At 39.3% G+C, this 12,549-nt stretch overlaps 1 protein-coding gene and 1 non-coding gene across 2 annotated transcripts in view; one reads left to right on the forward strand and one right to left on the reverse strand.

Moving 5' to 3' along the window:
• LOC109042988 (discoidin domain-containing receptor 2) overlaps nucleotides 1-12,549 on the forward strand; it is a 217,899-nt gene that overhangs the window by 86,282 nt on the left and 119,068 nt on the right. The gene's annotated exons all lie outside the window — the stretch shown is intronic.
• On the reverse strand, nucleotides 4,104-4,177 carry TRNAI-AAU (transfer RNA isoleucine (anticodon AAU)). The gene has a single exon. It is a non-coding gene; the product is annotated as a tRNA-Ile (tRNA).

Below are 12,549 nucleotides of genomic sequence, written 5' to 3' on the forward strand. Positions count from 1 at the left end.
GATGTAAGAGAGAAGTAACGATAGAAAGAAAAATAAGAAATTTCCCTGTTCCTCTCATTTTGATTCTTCTCGTATAACAGTAACGCGTGATACAACTATTCCAACTCCGAAGTAGCTTAAATTGCATAGACACCGATGTGAGGGAGTTTCCGAGTTAAAGCCTCCGAGTAGCCAGGTCAATATGCGTGAAACGTCCGTAAACGTACCCCTGCCCCTTAACGTTTGACTGCACGGGAATGCGCGATACAATGAATCGTATCCGATAGTGGCTCGATTAGTCGTTTGGTTCAAAACAATACAGCATAACCTAAAAAAATAATTTTAGGATCTAAGTTAGAAAAGCTGGAAAAGAGGAAATTCCTCACAATTTCACTTTTCATTGCCATACAGTACTCATGAGAATCAAAAATCAATCACGAATTCTGTTCCCACAGATTACTCGATTGACTTTTAGGGCTGTGTTTACATGTTAAACCGACCGATATCGATACTACCTCAGCGATAGAGGGTGTGTTTGATTTGATGTATCGAGCACGATCTAAAATTTCGACTTCCAAGTAACTCAAATTGTATCAACGCCAATTTGAAGGAGTTTGCGCATTCTCACTATTGAGTCACTAAAATCTACTACGGTTGAGTCTTCCTCTGCCTCTTCTTTATCTTTCTTCTTCTTCCTCCTCTTCTTCTTCTTCCTCTTCGGTTATGGGACATTTCGTCAACGATTTTTTGTCCGAGCACTTGTTTTTTTCCAATTTTTCGCGGGCGACCAGCGTGACACGCGCATAGGCGCCTACAAACCTAACAGGGATACTTCACGCATTGCGCAACGCGTGAAGTATCCCGTTAGGTTTGTAGGCGCCAGTGTGCATTCCGCTCTGTGTTAGGCTATAATATTTAAACTCGCCGAGTCAGCGTTTTTCAACTCATGATTTTGACATTTTTGCATGCTCTGCACGGATTATATTCTCATTTAAATTTATGGGGAAAAAAATGTATTAAAGGAAAATATAACGTGTGTTTTGTATGTATTAAGATGGTTCCGTGTCTAATTTAATGATTTCCAAAGCTTTTTAATTTTCCTTTATATTTTGTGCTTTTAATGTGCTGCAGCGTTGTGTCTTTGCAACCAAACGCTCATAATTGGACGTGTTTGACTGTAAAAGATCGATTTAAAAGTGGGTTAAAACCAAAAATTGCGTCCTCCTTCGTTTTTTCTCTCTTTTTCATTTTTGTATAGTTCCCTTCAACACAAGTACGGCTCATTGAGATTAATATCGATGCGATCGCTTGGAAAAGGCTTTACAAATATTTGCCACGTTTTAAAAATATAAAGTTTTTAAAATGAAGTAATATTATCATTTAAAAAAAGGTATATACATATGGTATATTTTAAATCGACAATTTTATAGATAGAAGGAAAAGTAATTATTCACCAATGAAAATTTGGAAGATGAATAAAACGAAGAAAGTAACATTTCATATAAAAAATGAGTTACCATAACAACACCTTCTCCTCTCTCAATTTTCTACAATTTTACGTACGGACTGGAATATAACCTTTGGACCAGGTCACTGTTTCTTATTTTAAGTGTGGACGTAAATTACTGAACTAAGCAGGTGCCCGGACAAAAAATCGTTGACGGAATGTCCTGAACCTCCTCTTCTACTTCCTCCTCTTCTTCTTCCTCTTCTTCTTCCTCTTCTTCTTCTTCTTCCTCTTTTTCTTCCTCTTCTTCTTCTTCTTCTTCTTCTTCTTCTGAATCTCTTTCTTAGTCCTCTTTCTCTACTTTTCTCTCTCTTCTTTCTTGCCTTCTTTTCCTTCCTCTCTTCCTTTTCGGCCTATCCTCTTCGTTGTCCGCATCTGACATGTCAGGATCCCGACGATTTAAGTCTATCAGACTAGGGTTAATGACGTCAAAACCCACCACTACACCTCTTCACCCCGCTAGAGTCATCATGAGAAGGCCACCCGGAGATTGGGCAATTTGCCGCAAAGCACCCAGACACTCGACGCGGCTCGGCGCGTGGACGAGCCAGAAACGTACACTCGAGTCTTATCCGCTTAAAATTTTCAATCAAAAGTCGGGGGGAGCGGCGCTAATTGGTCGCGGGAGGGCGCATCGCCACATCGCCCGAATTCCCGATCATCGAACGCCGATAATATCCGTTTTATCGAGCGGTTCGGCAACGTCGGCGGGCAGATAAATTTTCTTGTCAGCGATTTAATTGCGACAGAGACGACACTAATCAGCGGCGCTCGCTCGCGCGCCGCGCTCCAGGTATTCCGGGTGATCGCTAATCCGATTTCGCGCTAATGCAGTTCCGATTCCTTGATGAAGTTCGCAGCAGTCGATAAGATCGCGGGCCGTCGCGCCATGTCAGCCGCCGATCTTCGGCCCGCTACCGAGTCGCCAAGTTTCGTCGTTGACGTTGACGTCGTTCCGATGACAGCCAGCGCGTTGCTACATTTAACGCAACGGTGGTCGATAACGAGTTCGTGGAACCGTAACGCGGGATACAATTATTTAAACTCCGGAGTAGCTAAAATTGCATAGACGTCGATTTGAAGGAGTTTTCGAGTTTTCGCTGCCATGGAGTCAGGCGATCAGACATGAAACGTCAGTAAACGTCTCTGTTGACGTTTTCCCTCACTGAAATAGGTGAGACAATTGGACTGCGTTTCACAGAAATGAACCAAACCACATCAGTAATTGCCAAATTTAATTGTGCAATTTAATTTTGTACAAGCGAACGTTTATGCGGATTCTCTTGAATTTTTAAAGGATTTTGCTTCGCACTGCGCGGAAAATTCACGGAAATTTGCACATATAAAAATTCGCTAAACGCTAAACAACAAAAAATTAATTGCCCAGTTAAGTCGGCAGAGGCTGATGTGCTGCTGTTTCTGTCTGCTTAACGCGGTCTCGTTATTTTGTCACGGGGGTAGCTTAAATTGCATTGACATCGACTTGAAGGAGTTTTCGAGTTTTCGGTACCATGAATTCAGGTGAGCAGGCAGGAAATGTCAGTAAACGTCTTTGTTGACTATTTCCTTCACTATAATGGGTGATACAATTATTTCACCCTCAAGAGGCTTAAATTGCATAGATACCGATTTGAAAGGGTTTCCAAGTTTCCCCTTGTCAATCGCAGAGTTTTTCCTGTGATGTTTGACGCAGTGGCGTGGCGTGCTTTGCGATATATCGACTGATCGGTCATTTAAACCTATGAAAAAGATCGATGAACAGGGTGTCCGCAGCGAACACCTTAATAATCGATTCTTTTACCATAGGTTAAATGGCAGAACAATCGATACATCGCAATTTACGCCACGCCACTGGTTTGACGTAGTTTGAGGGGACAGACAAAGTAACATCGTCTCAGGCGCCTTTTTTTTCTACACTCCTCTCTCCCTTGAGACGCACCCTTAACGCACATTTTGATAAATCATATCTTTTATCATCGTATTTTCTCTATCATATCGTTTGATGTAGTAAATCGCTAACCGTTAATCATATAATAATTTCATATAAGTGGCCCAAAATTTTGTTTCTCTTAAAAAATAACTCGATGTTTGACATTTTTCTCTTACCGGGAATGTTGCCCTTTATTCCTTTTCCCTTGTAACACGTGGTTGCTCAGACTCAAATCCTCATAAGCGCGTTCCGTAATTCTTGAACACTTGGGGCATAGGTGAGGCGTTATTTACAGGTGTTCCGTATCCTGTATGACTCAAGATTGCAATACTCTCGCAACGAACTTACTTCAGCTCCGAGAACAGTACCAGGAAATCTCAACACGTCGGTATCCTATATTTCTGCCGTTCTAAGAAACAAACATCGTGCGGACATTCAAATTTCTCTTTTCCGCAGATAATTTTTTTTTTCATGAGTTAAAGTAATACCATGGCCATTTTTACGCCAGTGAAAAGATTTTCTCCCACTACCACTTCGTTGAAAAAGTTATATCTGGTGATAATATTTATGATATATAACTTCAGACCCTAACTCACCTTCATAAAAATACTGTCACATTTCGAAATTTGACACTCTAATTGACTGTGTCCCTATTTTTTCCTATCGTTTTCCGAATAAAATATTGAGTGGCCCATGAGGGGATCGAACCCGCGACCTTCGCGTTATTAGCACGACGCTCTAACCAACTGAGCTAATGGGCCAGCTGTGAGGTGAGGGTTGAAAATATGCACAGAAAACCGGCAAGGTATGGCGACTTTCTCTCGAATTTATCAAGTACATTGAACAATTGCGATTAAATTATTTGAAAAAATTCAATGGAAAAAAAGTTGGGAAAACATGAAACTCGATTCCGGCATTTTTATCGAGAATGTTAGCCAAGAAAATCACTATGCCCTGACTTTTGAAGAGTGTTTGCTGCTGCGCATTTTCTGATGTAAAAAAAAAAAATAAATAGATAAATAAATAAATAAAATAAAATGTTGAGTAAAAATGGAAAAAGAATTCGTATGTAAACGAACGTCTTTTCAATCTCACAAACGTGATAACGTTCAACTATCTCACTCGCTGATAGCACTGGTTCAATATCTAAGTCGAATGCCCAAGAACACTAATACCGTTTTGCATTTTTACCGAACTTAAAAATAATTCATCTTGGCTTTTGAAGGTAATGACCTTGGCGAACTCCTTTCTGTAGATGGGCGAAGGCATTCTGACACTTACGCCGAAAAAATTAGCAAACAATCCTGAATCTAAAATTTAATGAAATTAAATCTCCAAGGCAGAATTTGTATCACAATTTATGCTTACATGGGGGTTCATGGGGGGTGTCTGACGCTGAAACTCGGAATCTATTCGGGATTATTAACTTCCGCCGCGCCGTGCCGTACTGTGTTTGGCGCAATGCGTGAAGTTTTCCTACAGTCTTGTAGGCGCTATGCGTTTCACATCGACCGTTGCCAACCACACTGTATTTGACGCAATGCGTGAAGTATCCATGCAGTCGTGTAGGTGCTAATATGTGTTGTATGCCGACCACCGCGCCGGGGGCTTCTCCTTTTCATCTCAAGTCCTCGTCATCATTGCTCTCTGCGCCGCGCCGTTCCAGGCCAAAATTGCGTGTTCGATTCTCTTTTAACTCGACTAATTAAAGGGGCTGTCTTTTGTATCACCGATCGACGACAAAATTAGAAATTACTATACTCTCTAGAGATGAGAGATTTTGTCGCCTTTTCTCCTTCGTAATTTTTTTTTCTGAATCCGAATTTTTTTTTATAACTACATTTAAAAAAAATTGTAAAATTTGCCGCCATGGGCCGCGGCCCATGTGGCCACTCCCTAAATCCGGCCCTGATTCCTACCCGACGTAGTCGACCAATCTCGCATCGCCATTTAACCTATGTCATCCATTTCTACCCGCCAAACAAAAATTTCAACAATCAGGCTACTGCAGGCCGATTATTGAAACTGATGGACAAAGCTATAGACAAAGACGACAAAAGGGATTTGGAGGGATCCTATTGGTGGAAGCGGATGGTGGCAATGGACAAAGGAGGTAAGTAATGGACTAACTAATGGCAACCCACCAAAGACCCGACCCTTAGTCCATCATTTTCTTCCTTAGTCTATAAGAACCAACCATGTCAACCAATAGGATCGCTCTATACTCCCTATGTCTTCTTTGTCTATCGCTTTGTCTATCAGTTTCAATAATCGCCCGCTGACCTCCAACTTCTTTTCGCCGTTTATTAGAGGCGATCCGGCAAAGTCCGACTGTTCACACGACGACGTTTCTCCTCAACCCCGGTTTTGTAACTCGGCTGATCCAGCGCAGCGTCCCTTCCTCCCTTCGCCGACCTTGCCGTCGCGGCGCGTCGCGCCGTCATCGGCGCGGGATTGAGACGAGGTGTCGATCCGCGTGTTTGCCCGCCGCGTGGCGTAATCGCATCGGTCGGGTGTCGCGTCTCGCAAAAATCCGCGCTCTCGGGTCCCGGTCCCGTCCCGGTGACTGTCAATATTGACGCAGGCCAAATGCAATTACTCGCAGGAACGCTCGATCCCGGGTCCCGAGTCCGCGTGGTTCCCGCCGCCGACGCCCAGAGCGCGCACCTGTCGCGCTAATTAAATATCCAGACTGCGCTGTCGCCTCCCGTGGCTCGGAATCAGGGCTCTCTCTTTCCATTGGAAATTTTTTATAATTTTTGTGTTTCATAGAATGGGATTGTGTGATTTTCCCGGTAAGCATAAAAAAGCGAGTTCATATGAATCGTAGTGTGTAGGATCTCAGAAATCTATAATTACTGAAATTCATCAGGGAATAAACAAGGGTGGTCTGGCCAAGGGGTGATAGGTTGCTTCAGCACCTGTCGCGCTAATTAAATATTAAGACTGCGCTGTCACCTCCCGTGGGTCGGAATCAGGGGTCTCTCTTTATATTGGAAAATTTTCATAATTTTTGTGTTTCATAGAATGGAATTGTAAGATTTTCCCGGTAAGCATAAAAAAGCGAGTTCGTATGAATCAGGGTGTCTAGGACCTCAAAAAATCTACAATTATAGTGAAATTCATCAGGGAATAAACAGGGGTGGTCTGGCTAAGGGTTGATAGGTTGCTTCAGCACCTGTCGCGCTAATTAAATATCAAGACTACGCTGTCGTCTCCCGTGGGTCAGAATCAAGGTTGTCTCTTTCCATTGGAAATTTTTTAATTTTTGTGTTTGCCAGAATGAAATTATGTAATTTTTCCGGCGAGTTCATACTGTTCATGGGGTCATGGTGTCTAGAACCTAGAAAAACCGGGAATGGAGGATTTGCAAGTGACTACAATTTAATGAAATTTTAAAAAAAAAATTGAAAAAAAATTGAAAGTGATACTACTGAGTGAACTGACCACGAGCATATCTTCGGTTCCTATATTGAGTGTACATTTACTGGAGGGGGTATGACAAAATTATCTATCTGCTAAAATAAATTTGTTTAAATGGGAATAAAATTAAATGTCGCCAGATGACGTCACTAGGCGTCGCATTTTTTCACTTTCAAATCTATTTTAAAATTTTCCCCGTATTAGAAAAATTATGAAAAGTACTGCAAAATCAGTTCTTTAAGGATGAGTGTACAATTAGACTAAATTACTCGCACACAACATATGGGTGGAGAGTACTAAAAAGTCTTCTCCAGGGAAAACTCAATTTCAACTTTTTTGACCCAACTTGACAATAATCTCTCTGTAAAAAAATTCGCCGTATGTAGTTCACGAATGTCACATCTCCCATGTACGGTCACATTTACGCTTTCAATAATAATACCTTGTCGTAACAAACTTCAAAACCCGAGCCGAAGCATGGTCATTTTTTGGCCTTTGTTACACGAGTGTTCATTAGCGGCCGGGGTTGAAGAGGGAAGCAAGGCCGGAACCGTTAACGGCTGGAAGTTTCCTCCCTCGGCGGCACGGTAGATAACCGACCGGAAAAACGGGGTGTTCGGGGGGAAAATGGGAGGGGGCGGGGGTTTGGAGTCCGAGCACAAAAACTAAAAGCATGCAAATAAAACAAAATGCAGCCGGGTATCTAATGGATATCTTGATAGTCCATTTACACTCATCGACAGACGAACGACAGTCGGCAGTCGGCGCGGCGCACACTGGAGCGAGTCCATCGGAGAGGTCGGACAAAATTTGAAAACTTCAAAAGCTTATAACTCCATTTACACAAAAATTTGAAGTTCTGAAAATGGTTACATTGGTTTCCTTGTAAAATTTTCTTTCAGAAACACCCCTTAAAATTTAAAACGTGACAAATTAAACATCAAAATTTGCAGTTTTAGTCAAAAATTTCATGTTCAACCTCTCTGATGGAGAATTTGCAGGTGTCTGAAATTTGATTAAATTCGTGTTTAAGTGCTGGAAACTACTGAAAGAACTGAGCACAAGGATACCATTGGTTCATGAATTGAACAATTATTGGAGAAGATATGGCAAAATGATCTAATATACTAAAATACACGTGTTTAAATGGGAAAGCCGCTAGATGACGTCATCATGCGGTGCATTTTCTCACTTTTAAATCTATTTTTATACTGTTTCCCATTTCAGAAAATAAATTATAAAAAATACTGCGAAATCAGCTCTTCAAGCACTTTCAGATGAAGCAATAAAAAAATTTGCATGCGAATTCTCCATTGACTCGATCCCCTGTGTGGCGCGGCGCTACCAACCTAATTCCGTCCTATCAACCATTACCCAGATAAGACAGGAATATTTAGCCAATATTTAAACAATATTGTTTTGGTATTTATGCAAACATTGGGCCAATATTGGTTAAATATTGAGCCAATGTTAAAATCGTACACCATCTTTCCTTTTGGCATAAATACTGTGCCAATACTTTGGCTGAGAATACTGTGCCAGTACTTCAAAGGGAAAGTATTTGGATATCAATATTGAGACAATACTACACCAATATTGAATCAATTTAGGGGTTCGCAGCTAGGGGATGGTGGAAAAGGGTTAATTGTGGATATAATTTTAGAAACCATGACAAATAAAAATAATTAAACCACTGGGATGTTATTGAATCGATTTTGCAGATTAGAAATTTTTCTTCCACCTTGGGGATTGAACCCGGGACCTACCTAACACTAACCGACGACCCTACCGATTGAGCTTCACTAGACGATGTACTTTAGTGACTTAAAACCGGTATTTAACGTCGAGTTGGACGGGCAACTAGGATATTTTCCATCTGCCTGGATTTGTCCGTGTATTTATTTTACTTTTTACTTTACTATATTTTTTAAATTTATTTTATCGTTTTACTTTGTTTTATTTCCTTGCTGACTCTATTTTTTTCTTCACTCTATTTTTTTTTTTTTTTTTCAAGCACTTCATTTTTTTTCTTTAATTATTTACTTCTTATTCCTTTACTTTGTTTTGTTTTACTGTAATTTATTTTAATACTTCATCATAATTTTTTTGACTTCAGTTAATTCTTTAAATTCATTCTATTCTTTAACCTCATTTAGTTTTTTCCCTTATACTTTATTTTTTTCTTCATCTCAGTTTTTTTACTTCATCTCCTTGCTCCCTCTAATGTTTTACTTCAGTTTAGTCTTTGACTTCATTTTATCATTAATTTGATTTACTTCATTTTATTTCTCTTCTTTTGTCTCTGTTATTCTATTATTTCCACCATTCTATTATTTTATTTATTTTTTTCTCTTTAAATTTTTCATCGACATTCTGAGATGCATTTTGCATTTGATTGCAGTTTGATGTCTTCCTCATAAAGACTATGCAGGTGCGATTGCCATAATCTCACAGCTGCACAGCTACTAAGTGCAAGTTCTACAGGAGACCAATAAGCACACGAGATCAAGAATTTCTTCTTCAGTTGAATTTAAATGTTTCATTTGAAATTTGAAAAATAAAAAATAAACAACCAGATGTGAATGAATGATAACATTCTCATTCAATGATAATATTCACAACAGTACATGAACTACAAACGAAACAAAAAAAGAAATAAACTGAGATCACGCGCAAATACATTGAAAATGACCTCAAGGAGGTGGAAATTCAACAATTTCTTGGGAGGCAAAAAAATATATATTATATTATATTATATTATATTATATTAAATTTGACAACAACTGCAATAACCTTTATGAATAATAAGGTTGAAAATAATGGATAATTGTTCAGAAAGAACACATTTGAGCTACGTCTTAAATCTAAGCCTTATTATGTTTAATACTTTTCGTTATGGGCAGGCATTTAGTATGATGACTTATACCGATTAGGATATCGAAAATATTTTAAAAATATTTTGAATAGCAGTATTATTGTTTAAAATATTTTCAAAATATTTTGAAAATACTTACCAATGCATTACTGTCTTTTAAAATGTTTTTAAAATATATAATAAATATTTTGAATATAAATATTATATGTACTGATATTTTAAAAATACTCTCACGATATAAATTTTTACAGTATTGAAATACAAATATTTTGAAAATATTTTTATGATGTTTTGGGTAAACATATTATTTTTAAAAATACTAAATGATGATTCTTTAAATATTTTCTAAAAAAATAATTTTGATTATAATATTATCAAAATATTGTCAGTATTGTGTAAATATTGCGACAGTACTGACAATATTTGCCCAATATTGTAAAAATATTATGTCTTATCTGGGTACGCCACCGCGCCTCGCCAGTTCCAATAGATTAGCTGTCAGCCTTTGAAATTGGCAGCATTGAGTCTCGTGATGCTTTCGTCCTCTGCTCCCCCTCCTCTTCCCCCATCCCCCGCGGCTAGGAAGCCGATAACTGACCTCTCCAACAACGCCCGAGAAATATTTTAACGTGTTTGTTTCCATGTTTGTGTTCGCCCCCGCTTTCCCTGTTTTCCCGGTCCCGATGCGACTCTATGACGGCCGACGGTTATTGATCTCTCGCTCTTCGAATAACGTAATCTGTATTGAATTGAATTCGGTCTAATGACCTCCTGTTGATAATCTTTCGCATTACACCGTGCCAAGTGAGCTTACGTCCTTCCAGAGTGCAACACGGATCTGCCGTCCTCAGTTGTCATTTAAATAAATTATCTATAAGAATAAGAATGGCAGATCCACTGTCGCTCTCTAAAAATGTTTAATCTTATTCGTCAAGGACCCTTCTTCTCACTAAAAATGGAGAATTTGCAAGCAAATTTTTATTGCCTTATCTGAAAGTGCTTAAAGAGCTGATTTCACAGCATTTTTGATAGTTTTTTTATGATTTGGGGAATAGTATAAAAATAGATTTAAAAGTGAAAAAATTCACCGCCTGGTGACGTCATCCAGCGGCATTTCCCATTTAAACGCGTGTATTTTAGCAGATTACATAGTTTTGTCATATCTTATCCATTGATTGCTCGATTCATGAGCCAGGGGTATCCTCGTGTTCAGTTCACTCAGTAGTTTCCACTTAAACACGAAATTTATCAAATTTCAGATACCTGCAAATTCTCTGTTGTATCTATTTTTGCTAGAAGGAACTATGTGCATACAATTTACGCGCAGCATACTGCATTTTAGCATGAATAGTCCAATTATAATTATAGATGCGTTTTTAAAATCAACAAAGTGGGCCCTTTCAAAAAAAAACGCTTGGTGGTAAGTAGATCAATTTTCATCTGATTTTAGGACTTGCATGTTTGGAGCTCTTTAATTACTTCCATATGATATAAAAATAATATGTATACGCATTTGGTAAGTTAAACATCGGAAATCGTCACTTTTCAAAAGTGCTGGAAAAAGCCTAAGAGCTAATCAAGATATGAGGTTGATGATTTGATCTAGGCTTTTTCTTGAGCATTCTCCAGAAAAATAACAATTCCTGACTTTTAAATTAGAGGATGTGTGCAGATATTATTTTGGCATCTAATTGAATAATATTCGAAAGCTCCAGACATGTAGGTATTGTATACGTTCTAGCATCCGATGCAAATAGATTACTTTGCCGTTGAGCCCTTCCGTTTACTGAGCCCACTTACAATTAGTTGCCTTGATTAAGAGGATGCAACTATTCAAACTCTTGGGAGGTGATTTTGCCTACACGAGGATTTGAAGGCAGTTTTCTACGAGTATCTAACTCTCCCCCATTCATTATCTTGTGCATTGTATTTAGTCCGCCTTTGGGATAGCGAAAACTTTTTCGGAACTTCGATGAATAAAATCAGCAACACCTGAAAACTCCTACCCCGTCTAGTTTGATTCATTCTTGAAAACTGAAGAAATAACTTTTCTCCGGCACAGAATGCGCCGCACACAATGTGCATCATATACACACAACTACTCATTTGATTAATTTACCGTACTTTTCCTCTCGGAGCACGAAGAAAGAGACTGAGCAATTTTACACCGGCCTTTGTTCGACCTACACAATGACACGGGAAGGAACTCGTTATGAAACAAAAGGGCTCCTGTTGGGATGAAAAAATTCCGTCTAGCGGAAAGCCCACGATAGCCTGCAAAAAAGAACATAGCTCGCGCTGAAGCCCTGTAAAGACGGAATTAGAATTTTAATTAATTTGTAGGTAGCGCGCTCATTCCGGAAGGGCAGAGATGAATTCTGAAATGAGAAATATTGCGATCGGTGCTCAATCTCCAAAGACATCACGACAATACGATGATCCCGCATTCCGCGATCTCCGCTCATTTTTGCCCTGTTTTAGGTAGAGCACCTGTATAGGGAGAGTACCCACAGATCGGTTCATGGAGGGCTTAGGGCCCAAAAGTGCAGCCACCCTTCTAATCAACTTCTAACGCACAAAATTTCACTGCCAGTTTGCAGATTCCAATTCTAACCAAGATGGCTAAGAATGTACAGAAATGAGCGTTCTTTCGCGAAATTGAGTAAATTTATGCAAAAACTGAGTCAAACACGTGCTTAATAAAGGACGGTTCGTAACAATAGTATCAGTAAATCGCTCTGGATAATTGAAATTCATAGGTTGGCTGCCCTTTTGGGCCCTAACTTTATTCGCGGAGGCATCGGTGAAGGCCTGATGGACTTTCGGAGTTTCAGA

This window comes from Bemisia tabaci, chromosome 6 (assembly GCF_918797505.1).
Source record: "Bemisia tabaci chromosome 6, PGI_BMITA_v3".
NCBI lineage: Eukaryota > Metazoa > Arthropoda > Insecta > Hemiptera > Aleyrodidae > Bemisia > Bemisia tabaci.